Source organism: Saccopteryx bilineata, chromosome 4 (genome assembly GCF_036850765.1).
Source record: "Saccopteryx bilineata isolate mSacBil1 chromosome 4, mSacBil1_pri_phased_curated, whole genome shotgun sequence".
Taxonomy (NCBI): domain Eukaryota; kingdom Metazoa; phylum Chordata; class Mammalia; order Chiroptera; family Emballonuridae; genus Saccopteryx; species Saccopteryx bilineata.
In genome coordinates, this window is record NC_089493.1 from 187,483,192 (window position 1) to 187,497,262 (window position 14,071).

The following is a 14,071-nucleotide window of genomic DNA, read 5'->3' on the forward strand; positions in this document are numbered from 1 at the left end:
TCCATTTTCTTGTCTTTCTTTCTTTCTTTCTTTCTTTCTTTCTTTCTTTCTTTCTTTCTTTCTTTCTTTCTCCTTCCTTCCTTCCTTCCTTCCTTCCTTCCTTCCTTCCTTCCTTCCTTCCTTCCTTCCTTCCTTCTTTCTTTTTTAGCTAGAGAGAAAGAGGGATAGACAGGAACAGACGGACAGAAAGGGAGAGAGGTGAGAAACATCAGTTCTTCATTGCGGCACCTTAGTTGTTCATTGATTGCTTTCTCATATGTGCCTTGACTGGGGTGCTCCACCTGAGCCAGTGACCCCTTTTTCAAGCCAGTGACCTTGGACTCAAGCCAGTGACATTAGGCTTCAAGCCAGTGACATTTAGGCTCAAGCCAGCGACCATGGGGTTATGTCTGTGATTCCACGCTCAAGCTGGATGAGCCTGTGCTCAAACTGGTAACCTTGGGGTTTTGAACCTGGATTCTCTGCATCCCGAGCCAACACTCTATCCACTGTGCCACCACCTGGTCAGGCTGTTCACTTCCTTTCTTAACCCATTTATACCAGAGGTTGAAATTTTTGAAATTTGATTCTTCAAACATTTTCTGAAAATTTACATTACTTTTTGACAAGCTCCCAGCACGTCAGTAAGGGCTGCAGTGACTAACTCTGGGCAGCTGGCGATGACATGTACCCCTAGGAGGCAGATGTGTGGAAAATCAGAGATGTCGACAATAATCTTGAACAGTAGGATATAAATAATTCCCACACCACTACCGTTCCAGTAATGAACCATGAGGCGTAAATGGATTAACCCTCCTGTTCTTCCTCACACATTCCTCCCCTTCATTTTCCTTTGTGGCTTTCCACAGAGCTACTCTTAGTCCTCTGTTCTCACCTCCCCTTCTTGCTGAATTCTCTGATCAGCCTTCAAACATTAATGCCTCAGTCCCTACCCTTGTCTTTTCATTCCTGTCTGATACTGCGCTATGTATTCTCATTCACCAATGGAGCCATCCTCAGTGCTGGAGCTGACACTCAAACCAACTGAGCCACTGGCTGTGGGAGGAGAAGAGAGAGAGAAGAGGGAGAGGGAGGGAAAGAGAAGCAGTAGGTCGCTTCTCCTGTGTGCCCTGACCGGGGATTGAACCCGGTGCACACGCTGGGCCAATGCTCTATCCACTGAGCCAACCAGCAAAGGCTGTCATTATTTTTAAAATTAATTTTAATGGAGTGACATTGATAAATCAGGGTACATATGTTCAGAGAAAATATCTCTAGGTTATTTTGACATTTGATTATGCTACATTCCCATAACCCAAAGTCCAATTGTCTTCTGTTACCTTCTAACTGGTTTTCTTTGTGCCCCTCCCCTCCCCCAACCCTCTCACTCTCCTCCCTTCCACCCCGTAACCCCCACACTCTTGTCCATGTCTCTGAGTCTCATTTTTATGTCCCACCTATGTATGGAATCATATAGTTCTTAGTTTTTTCTGATTTACTTATTTCGCTCAGTATAATGTTTATGGCAGCATTGTTCACAATAGTGAAGATCTGGAAACAGCCCAAGTGTCCGTCAGTGGACGAGTGGATTAAAAAGCTTTGGTACATATAAACTATGGAATACTACTCAGCCATAAGAAATAATGACATCGGATCATTTACAACAACATGGCTGGCATTATTTTTAAAATCACTATTAACTATTGCTTTTCTAAGCATTGAACAAATAAAGGATATGCTTTCATATAACTAGCCCTCTGGTGCAGGTCAAACTATGGCTCTTTGACCAAAGCTGGTCCATTGAACATTTTTGCAAGTAAATTATTAGAATACAGCTAGTTCATTTCTTTATATTTTGTCTATAGTGATTTTGGCTGCAACAGTAACATTGAATAATTAGTACAGAGATTGTATGCCCTGCAAAGCAGAAAATATTTACTGTTCTTTTTTCTTTCTTTCTTTTTGAGAAAGGTAGAGAGGAGGAGAGAGTATTACTATTTTTCTCTTTAGAGAGAAAGTTTGCTGACCCCTATTCTGTGCATATGTGTGTTTATGCAGATAAACATACTTTCTTTAGGAGAAAACCAAGTACTGGAAAGTCCAATGGAGTCAGAAAGATCTGGATTAATATTCTTTTCTGTTTTTTATTTTTATTTTTATTCTTACACTCTGTTCTTGCACAGTGATGGCATGACACTTCTTTTTCTTTTTTTATTCATTTTTAAATTTTTATTAATTTTAATGGGGTGACATCAATAAATCAGGGTACATATGTTCAAAGAAAACATGTCCAGGTTATCTTGTCATTCAATTATGTTGCATACCCATCACCCAAAGTCAGATTGTCCTCCATCACCCTCTATCTAGTTTTCTTTGTGCCCCTCCCCCACTCCCTGCCCCCTCCCCGTAACCACCACACTCTTGTCCATGTCTCTTAGTCTCATTTTTATGTCCCACCTATGTATGGAATCATGCAGTTCTTAGTTTTTTCTGATTTACTTATTTCACTCCGTATTATGTTATCAAGATCCAATCATTTTGTTGTAAATGATCCGATGTCATCATTTCTTATGGCCGAGTAGTATTCCATAGTGTATATATACCACATCTTCTTTATCCAGTCATCTATTGAAGGGCTTTTTGGTTGTTTCCATGTCCTGGCCACTGTGAACAATGCTGCAATGAATGTGGGACTGCATGTATCTTTATTTCTCAATGTTTCTGAGTTTTTGGGGTATATACCCAGTAGAGGGATTGCTGGGTCATAAGGTAGTTGTATTTTCAGTTTTTTGAGGAACCACCATATTTTCTTCCATAATGGTTGCACTACTTTACATTCCCACCAACAGTGAATGAGGGTTCCTTTTTCTCCACAGCCTCTCCAACATTTGCTATTACCTGTCTTGTTGATAATAGCTAATCTAACAGGTGTGAGGTGGTATCTCAATGCAGTTTTGATTTGCATTTCTCTAATAACTAATGAAGCTGAGCATCTTTTCATGACACTTCTTTTTCTTAAGGCTCAGTTTTCTTGATTTCAAAAAGGGCTCAGTGTCTACACTGACATGTTCATGCAGGGTTAAATAATAAAATGTATATACAGTAACTGGAAATATTGGTGCTCACTAATAATTTTTCTCTTTCCATTTGGAGAATTAAATATTTAACTTATATTGATATTGTTATTATTACCATTAATGCAACTTTACAACTCCATGAGACCATTTTGGATCAGATGTCGAAATAATCACGACCTCTAATAAAATAAAACTCAGTAAAAAATTTAGATATACTTTTAATTGCAGAGATTGCAGAGAAAAGCTATGTTAAAGTCCACTTTCTGCTCCAGTGCTATTTCTATTGCATCACCTCAGTGTTGGTGTCCATTTGTCATAGTTAAGTTACAGGGTTACACCCTTTGTTTGCTAATAATATCCCGCTAATAATTAGGTTTCCAAGGTGCTTCGGGTGCAAAAACCAATGGAAAATATTGTGTAAAGTTAACTAGGTAGAAAGGAGAACATTCCAGCACCATCAGGGGGGAAGTAATTTGTTTTGTCTTGTTAGGTGCCTCTTTCATAACAGCTTCAAACGATAAATCTCTGAGCATTTGTTTTGTTCACTGTAGTTAACCGGTCAGCAATGTTGCCTACACAATTCCACTTTAACAAATGACCTTTCGAGACACCTTATGAAATTAAATTTTAACGAGTGATAATAAACGGTGAGACGCCGCACAGGAGGAAACGGTGCTTGCCTGGAGCCCTCGCCGCCTGCCCTCCGCTCTCCGCTCTGCGCTCTGCGCCTGCGTCTTCCCTTTCATTATTTTCAAGGGAAGGTGACGAGGGGACAGCACGCACTTTGAAGACACGAAGGCGTTTTTAATATTGCACTTACCAAAGGCAATCTTGATCGTTGGCTAATTAGGCAGATGGACCGCCACTGCTTTCGCGATGACTCTTTTTGTAGAATGCTCTTCCATCCCTCCACAAGGGCAGCTTAAGGTAGTTAAGCATTCCTGTGATTATGTGTCCTGATTGAAAAATAAATCTTCATGATTGGGCTTTAAAAAAAAATAGGGAGTTTTTTGTCTTTTTGCCAGATGGGAACTCGACTCCAGTTCTGTAGCCAGAAGAACTCAAATGTCTGCACAAGGGTCCTCTCTCAGGTGGAAAATGTAGCAACTAGTCACATAGAATTTAGGAAGAGAAAAACCTAAGGACGTGGGATGAGAGAATGGCATTGTACCCTGGCACCCACAAATGGCTTGATGGCATCCTTAGTAAAGCAGGAATGGTCACCAGTGTTTCTTAGGTCCATCTAAGCAGTCTTTTATTAATCCTCTGGGGAACCTCGAGTTCATTGTCCCGTTCACTCAATGAGAACAATGTGTCATAAATATGCAATAATCTTGGCAATCAAAATTACTAATTTATTGTGCCTCGTTTAAATTTCAAAAAAAAAAAAAATGGAAAAGCGTCCAACTTTTTTATGATGACGCGTTCTCTACCCTTTTTGCCCTGAGGATCCTATTAGCCGGGAGCTGAGCGATTCAGTTGCATTGAAATAAATTACGCCTCTGTTCTTAAACTCTTAACTACCCAAGAACTCTAAAGACTGGAAAGCTGTTTGAAGCCCCATCCCTTGAAGTTTTCTTTTTCCTGATGTCGAGAGCTTCCTGTGTGCTATACAACAACACCTATTTGGAAAAGTTCAGAGCCAAGTGACCTCAAAAAGAACACTAACCGGGATGGTGAGGAGTGGATGAAAAGAACATTCGGGCAACACTAGAATCTATGTAAACACAGTAAATTAAAATCAATAAAAAAAGAAAGAAAGAAAGAATAAAATGACATTAGGACTTAAAAAAAGAAAAAGAAAAAGAGAAGAACACGTTACATGCAGGGCGGGATGTTTACTTCCTCAGAAGCTGTTTTCTAGATGTGTGGCTTGTGTTGGACAGGGCGGGCAGGTGACTCAAGCTCGCTACCCTCTTTCCAAATGATTAGGAAACTGTAATTCCCAAGAAACAGGAGGTGCATTCCCCCTTTCCTCACGGGGGGTCTGGAGAAGGAAATGACACCTGTTATTAGGAAGGACCATTGGTACCACTCTAGTAACAAGCTGCTATGAATGAAAAAGCTGAATTGCTGCAGAATCCAGTATTTCGTGTAAATGCATTTACATCTGAAATGATACATTTGCTGGTGCAAATGTGTTATTTTCCCTGTCAACGCATTATAGAAGAATATGGTTAGGCCAACTTCTTCTTGTACTGCTACTAGATGGCTAGTTCTGCTCAGTAGCTAAAGAGCGGTGTGTCTATACCCAGCCATAACTTGTCATTCTGATAGTACTGGGACCCCATGACCATGTTCAATTTTGACTTAAACAAAATTGCAATTAGATAAAAGAGATATCTCCCCAGTTTTTAACAAACCTTAATGTTTACTTTTTTTCTCAGAATTATATTAAATGGCTCTAGGTATCAAACCACTTTTATCTTATTAATTTTCAAAGTATTTCAAATTAATAGAATCCATTTATCAGATAAACATGCTTAAATTCTTTTTTAAAGTCTTTAAAAGCTTTTGCCTTTTATTTAAGTAGAGTTGGTATAGGATATTATGTTATTTTAATTGCAGGTATAAAATACAGGGGCGAGCAAAAGGGTGCAAAAGGGGGTTTACATTTGTGAGTATATGATGCAGAGTTGATTCTTGCATTATTGTTTATTAATTATTGTATTATTTATTTGTGTTACAACCGTGAACCTACTGTTGCCCACCCCTGTATATTGATTTGACATTTTTTATGCCTTAAAATGTGATCACCCCACTAATACCAGCAATCATCTGTCTCTGTGCAGACTTGCTTAAATTCTTTTTATTTATTTATTTTCCTTAAGTGAGAAGCAGGAAAGCAGAGACAGACTCCTGCATGTGCCCTGACAAGGATCCACCTGGAAAGCCCCTCTGGGGCTATTGCTCCGTTGTTCAGCAACCCAGCTATTTTAGCACCTGTGGCCAACTTGCTCCAACAAAGCCATGGCAGCAGGGAGGGGGGAGAGAGAGAAAGAGAGAAGGGTTAGTGAAGGGTGGAGAAGCAGATGTTTGCTGGTTGCTTCTCCTGGGACATCCATGCTTAAATTCTAAAAATTAACCCCCTTTGACCTGATCATCCACTCAGCCATTTCTGCTTAGCATCTTCCTCTTTTCTTTCTTGTAAAAGATGAGGCTGTTTGCTGAGTCTGTGACATCCCACTGTCTTAGCACATACCGAACTTGGCTGCCTGATTGTCTCGTTTAAATTAATGTGCACATATTTAGATATGAGATAATAAACAAAATAAAAATAAATGGGAGAGGGGACTTGACCTAAATAAATAACAAGAAAGGAAAAGAAAGGTTCATATATATTCTTTCCAATGCATTTAAATTGATGTTGTAAAATTCCAAAATGAAATATAGAGCCAAACTGCACTTAATTCAAAATCTAAAGACAAATGGATTCTGAAGAAAAAGAGAGTGGTCTGGGTTTACTGCACAGACATGTACTGATTTACTTTGGTCTGTAACAGGTGAGGAGGAGGATTGTTGGTAGCGAGTATTAAAACAATTCTCAGAGGAGGGTTTTGGAAGTGATGGGTATGTTTATGGCATGGATTATGGTGATGGTTTTATGATACATCCTTATTTCTAAATTCATTCCATTGTATATATGAATATGTGTATCTTTCTGTATGTCAGTCATACCTCAGTAAAGTGGTTGAAAAAAGAACCAATTTTGAAGAAGTTGTTAAGCATAGAAAAAAGGCAAAGCTGCCATTCAGCAGTTAACTTCTGAATCGAAATCTGTATTAAATTATATAACTGGTTAGATACACTAATAAGAAGTGCTTCTTGCTTTTTCTTTCTTTAGAAATGACGAGTGAATGAAGGCAGGAATTACTGGAAGGAAGGTCAGGGTAAGTCATGTCATATTTATTTCTTATTTTTGAAGTGTGCAGAATACATTGTGTAAAACTTGTTTAGGAACTCTCAGGGGCTTGTGTCTCAGATAAATTAGACAAATTGAGTCTTTCAGAGGGAAATAAAGTGCTGGATCTAGCTGTGCTACACAGAATTATACCACTTGTCCCTGACATTTTGAGACCTGTGTTTTTTGCATGCCAAACTACCTTAGCGCGCCATATTGTTGAGTGGATCATGGCCAAAATGGCAAGAAAAATCTGGATGAATTTCTGTTTAAGAATTGTGAGTCTGATGTCTTTGTGTAGCTTGTTTTTGTCTTTTCATTGGGTATGGCAAAGGGAGTGTTTAATATTTCAGGGTAGTATTAAACTAGGTGACTGAATGTGACTCCTATTCAAGTTCAGGTGCAAAAAGTCACAGACTGGAGTTGATTATAATGCAATTTGTGTTTTGGTATTTTAGCATCAGTTAGCTGTTACTGTTTTTATAAAGTCTATATGCTTTTGACGTTATGAAGGGATAAATCATTTCTGATGTTATGACCAGTCATGTAAAATCAAAGGCCCTGGTATTTTTCCTGATGACTTACATGATATACTTTGCTTTTGAGTGTGTAATAGATATTTAGAATCATTTTCTTCAAATAGGGAGAATTAGGTCAGAGTATTTTCAGACATGTCCTAAAGTCACTCTGAATGTAGACAAATAACAAAGAATAAATAACACATGTAATAAAAATATAAACTCGAGAGTCCCTTTAAAAAGAAAGAGAAAGGGAAAAAAGGAAGAAAGAGAAGGAGGATGAGGGGGGGAGGGGGAAAAGGGAAGAAAGAAAAGGAAAGAAGGAGTAAGCAAGGGAAGAAAGGAGGGAAGAAAAGAATGGTTGTAGTGTAGACTCATTATTTTCTACTTGTGTATTCAAAGTCTAAATTTTCTTAGACTTAGAAATAATGCCTACTTATTTTTGATTGTCAGTACATGTTTGCATCTCGCCAGTTTAATACCCAGTAGGATACTGGAAGTTTGGGAGATCATAGGGATTGTGAAAATTATGGAATTTCCATATTGGGACTTTCCCTAAAATTTTGTTTCAAGAAAGAGATAACTTACTGGGCAAAATGTTAACATCAGTTACATCTAACTGTTGGATACAAGGATATCTATAACATTGGTTAGTCTACTTTCCTCTAGTTTTGAACTATTTCTTAAATGTTAATGATTTTTAAGTAATTCTTTTGAAATATCTTCACACGTTTAAAAATGGTTTTGAACTTCATTGCTGTGTTATGTCACCGACTGATTATTTGAGAATGGGTGAAATTAACAACACTTGGTCTAGTGGATTACTTTCATTATAATGAGAATTTTCAATGCATGTGACACTGGTGAAAAAGGGTCAGTTGTATAGTTACCCTCTTGGACCAACCGTGTAGAGAACTTCATAGGTCTTGGCATTCCCAGTTTATGCTCTACTTGTCTTTCAAAATAATAGAATACAGAGATGGACAAGTGAGCTATCAGATAAAAAGTTTATTCACAAAGCTGCCACCTGACTGGATTAGGCATGAATTGGTATATCAGGTGACAGTTTACAGAAACCTTCCACAAGGCACTGTCACCGAATGCCTCTGTCCTTTGGGGAAAAGACATTTCTGTCTGCAATGTAGGAAATAACCTACTGTTTGTGACATTGTCAAGTTTCTTCATACTGATTCTGAAAATTTGATACCTGGAACTCAGTCTTAGACTATTAAATGGGAGCCATACCTTAGGGAAGAGGAAGATGTATAATTGAATTTATGATTTTATAAGCTGAAAGCAAACTAATATATAGCCCATTTTAATTGATTTTATAAAAAGGAGTAAAATTTTAGCTCTATATATCAAGGTTTGAAACTTGGTAGCCCCATATAAATATGACTTTTAGGCATTTTTTTTTTTCAATGGGCACCTCTTACCTAAATATTTAAGTTGGATCTTGTCCTGGAATAATCAGTAACTCTAGTAGCACTGAGTGTATGATCTCATATGACCCAAATATTATGAAACTATGGAGCAACATACTCATTTGAAAATGGCAAGATATTCCAGGTTACCACAGACCCCACCCAGCCCTAATGTCTCCTGCTTAATTAATTTCAATCCATCTGAACCCTTGAGGTAAGGAATTGTGCACACGGTTCAGATACCAGCTGGATCTATATTAGATGTAAGCTGTTCCTTGCATTCTAGGAACAAAAAAAAAAATTGGTAGGATAACAACTACCATTCCACACTCTGAGAAATACCAAAGATCTCAATGAGATTTCTGCAAATCCCTTATGGAATCAAGGTTTCATGCTGCCTCTGCTTTACAAACAGCCCCCAGTCAGCCCACTCATAGAAGCCCTGTTTTCTCCCCATCAGTGTTGCTGATAACCGATATGTATTATGTTGGGCCCTGCGTAACAAAAGCTTATTATTTATATTCAACTTGAAAGTTCTCTGAAAGCATCCTTGGCGCCCTAAGGGACATCTCTCTTGAGTCCCTTGCTATAGAGATTTTATAGTCTCTTCTGTCTGCTGCTTTATTTTTCCTTTTGTTCTCTTCATCTGCCTTCTCCCTCTTCAGAGAAGACACAGACGCACACACACACTCACACTCACACACTCAGACAATTCTCACTGGGCCCTTTACCCACATAGAGCAGTTCTCTCTTCCTGCCGTTTGCCCGGAGTTTCCTCTTCTGTTTCTAAATACGTATCAGGTTTGTTCATTTGTTTACCTCCAGAAAAACGAGCCCATTCTGTGATGAATGCTGGAAGTAGCTTTAAGACGATGTATGTATTTTTTCCCTCTGACATGGCATAGCTTGACCCCCCCATGCCAGCTGTTGCACATGTGGATTATGCATGTCCGTAGCCGCTGTGAGATTGGAACAAAGCCACTTGAGAAAGAGACCCCCCAGAGAGAAACCCTCAATTTACGTATAAGAGGAGTCAGGTAGGGCATGACCATGCAGGGGACCACACAGGGTTGCTCTCTTCTCCTTGTGGTGCTGGTTGAGAGGAGAATCACAGGACAGCCAGCTGAGGAAGACATGGATCCTAAGAGAATGTTCTGTAAGAGAGAGTTTTGAAACCCGAGGATTACAAAAATGAATTCTAGACCTAAATATCGCAGATGGTAACATTTGGAAGGCAGAATTTTCTGTTCTGTTTGCAGAAATGATTGGGGTTTCTTCATCTTGTGTCTCTGAAAGTGTTCATTTTCACCAACAATGGAAGTAGCCTCTATATATGATGATACCCCTGTGCACCCCAGGAATGTTACGTTGGTGAATTTTGGCAAGACCGGTGTCTGATTTAGCTAGAAGCCACTGGGCTGTGTCTTTCAGCAATCTAGCATGATGTGAAGAATGTCAATTTAAGCCCATTTCATTCTCTACAGTGTTTTTCTAGGGGCTCAAACAGTGAAATATGTTCCGTTTAAATCTACCTACACAACACAACCATCTAGCCAGATTGTAAATTAAGTAAGATATTATAAATCATGTAGCATGTAATGCCAGAATGAGGCATGGCCACCACACACAATTAACCTGGAGTAAACCCAAAGAGTGCCTAAAACCTCCATTCAGAAACTTCAGAGGCAAGAGGAAAGGAAGAGGTTTTTAAAAGAATGGTTTTGTTGGCACTGGCCATTTGGCTCAGTGGTAGAGCGTTGGCCCAATGTGTGAATGTCCTGAGTTTGATTCCTGGTCAGGGCGCACAGGAGAAGCAATCATCAGCTTCTCTGTCCCTCCCCCTTTCCTTTTCTCTCTCTCTTTTTCTCTCTTCTCTCCTGCAGCCATGAGTCGATTGGTTCAAGCAAGTTGGCCCTAGGTGCTGAGGACGGCTCTGTGGCCTCCACCTCAGAGGTTAAAAAATGGATGGCTCTGGTTGCAACGGAGCAACAGCCCCAGATGGGCAGAGCATCGCCCCCTAGTGGGTTTGCTGGGTGAATCCTGGTTTGGGTGAATGCAAGAGTCTGTCTCTCTGCCTCCTGTCCTCTCACTAAAACAAAAAAAAATAAAGAAAGAATATTTTTATGGTTAAAGTCAGTGTGTTAAATCTGAAAGTTCATATCCTATTGTCTAAAAATATGTAATTAAATTTTACTGGAATATAAATTTCCTGGTGGTTAACCCAATTCTGAATTGAATTTAATAATAATTTTGTAAAATTTCTAATTAATATATGTGTAATAGTTGGTTTTTATAAGCCTCCCAGCTTGACGACTGAAGATCAGAGACCACCCAATAAACCTGCAGCTCTCATAGCAAATTTAAGAGGCCAACCAAACCCTAGGGCATTATTACACGTTACAGTTCATGTTACAGTTCATGTCAATATTTTCTTTCTTTTTCCTCTTTCCTCCTTTCTTTCTTCTTTCCTTTCAAAATTTCATGATTAATGTTCCCTCTATCTTAAACAAAAATACTTGCTGATTTGCACTGCGATTTTTCTCTTCTTTCATCCTAATATAATTTTCCATCTCCTATAGACATTTTTGCTTTGCCAAAATGGCTTTTTGTTTGGTAGTGTGCCACTGTTCTACACTTTGCTGGAATGAATACATTGCTGACTTCTGGTAAAATTAGAAATTGTCTCCAGGTATCAAAATGTCTGGTATTGATGCTAACATGAAACATCTTGCAATAATAATGTTTTGTCTTATTCTTACTTTCTTGTAAAAACAAATATATGTTAGTGTCTGAGAGGTTCCTTAATGATTAATTTCACTGGATTTATTGCTTCATCTTTTAACATTTCTATTACCACAAGGATAATTCTCAAATGCTTAATTATATATACATATAATTATGTTGGTTCAACATTCTAACAACTTTATATCCAATGGCAGCTATTAGTTTGATCCTGTGCAATTTCTTTCTGTTATTCTAGAAGCAATTACATGGATTTTTCCCTACTGTTGTTGACTTTCATGTTATCCTTGAATTTGTTTTGTGTACATTGAAAAACATTTTGAAAGTAACAGGTTATCATTTCTAGTCTAACCTTTTCAAGTCCTACCTCAGGTATCTAGTAAGTTAAAAAACGTAAGGAAATACATAGTTAATTTCAAACAAATATTTCACTTAGCTAAATGTATTTCTTAGCTCTTGATTTTTCTTTTTCTCCTTAACTTTTTTGAATAAATGGCAAATGATGTTCAGAACTTCAGGATAACCAAAGCCTGCTTTTGAGAAGTTTGAATAAGAGGAAAGGGGAGAATTTACTAAAATTCTGTCTTGCAATTATTGTGTTAATATGCTATCAAGAGGCATATATAATTCATATGCTGGAGCCCTGTCATTCCAGGATGCTCAAGATTCATCTACTAAACTGGAACATATTTATAGCAAGCTCCTTCCTGTTTCTTGGGTCATAGACCCTACAGACATAGTCCAGTAGAGATCCCCCTCCTTCTTTTGAATTCTCTGTTTAAAAGATTTTTGTGATGCTGGAAACCAGTGCAGTTTGAAAACATTTCTTCTATGAATAAAGTATTTCTGCTTTTTCCCAGACAGCTACTAGTTATTACAAAGTCAAGCCAGTGCAGTAGTTATAGAAAACACATTTTGAGAGACTCTGACCAATTATAATTTATTAATTACCAGAAATTTTTTTTAATATAATCATAATTACCAAAAAAAATCTACTGCAATATTTACCACTGTCTTGAAACCACACCACAGGCATTAATTTGTGGATACTTTGATATAGAAGACCATTCAGAATTATGACAAATAAAACAATAGGTACCTTGCATTTCTTCCTAAGCCAGGTGATAAAAATACACCCCCATTATTCCATACCTCTTCAAGTTAGAGTTCTTTAGATCTAGGAGGCCCTTCCAAATTTGCTGGTATAAAATCTGATCCATAAAAATGGTGAGCGTTGTGTTCTTTTTCAGGGAAAGTGTTATATTATTTAATAGCTTCATGAACCATCCCTTCCAAGGAGTTAAGGATCTCACTAAGAACAATGAACATATCCTGAAAAGAATTAACAGAGAACCTTCAAGGCAATTATAAATCATAATAATAGTCGCATTAAAAAATTGAGAACATTGTCTGGAAATGGCACAGCCTCCAGGAACGCCTTCCCCACTCCATTTCCGAGAAGAGAATCTCCGTTAGTTACGGTACAGTTACAGGAGAGTCAAAACTCCACAAACAAGACGCGACGTCTGCTGTTGTGGAATCCGAGTGACGGGTTACCTATGCCTCGACTGGGAAAATGCTTTGCAACATTCCTGGATTTAGACCAAAAACATAAGGTAGCCATTTCGCAGCAGTTCCGTTATCTTAGCTAGCAGCTGTTGGTGGTCCAAGGGAAGTCACACAGCCGCAAAATGGTAGACTAATAAATCAATGGCTATGTTTTTAAAAAGCCATAGAAATTGGTTAGATTGTCAGACTTTTTTTTTTTAAACACATTCAGCACTTGACCCCAGGTTTTGTTAAATGAAGGAATCATGAAGAGAAAGAGAATACTACGTATGGCGGCTAAATCTACAATGATCATGTTTTTCTCCTTTTCTGCCATACAGGTGAAATTAAACAGAGGAGACAGTAGCAAGCTTAGCTATAAGCAACTAAGCATCGTGCAAAGGGGATGGCTCAATGCTATACAGGACTTTATTTCTGTCGCCATAGAATGGTCATCAGCACAGTGGTCCATAGCACTTTCTTGCCTTTTGGCGCGATACTTTGTAGTTTGGAATGAAATGTTCAAATGCATAGAAAAAGCGCAACCTAGCTCCCACCAACTTGCAAGTAAATGACAATCAAAGTCATCTCTGGATAGTTGAAATCAATAAACCATTTTATTTTTGAGCTCATAAAAACGTGTCCATCTTTCAGAGCTTGATCTCAAATTATAAATGTAATAGAGCATTTTCTCATGAGCTGATATTGAATTCCAAATAGATAATAAGTGACCACCAATTTTAAAATGTCAGAGTAGGGAGGGTCAAATGCAGGCAATTAAAAAATAATTTATGAGACTTACTATAAATTAACTTTGTTTATTATATGTATGTCTTATCATTCTGTCTTGCAATTATTGTGTTAATATGCTATCAAGAGGCA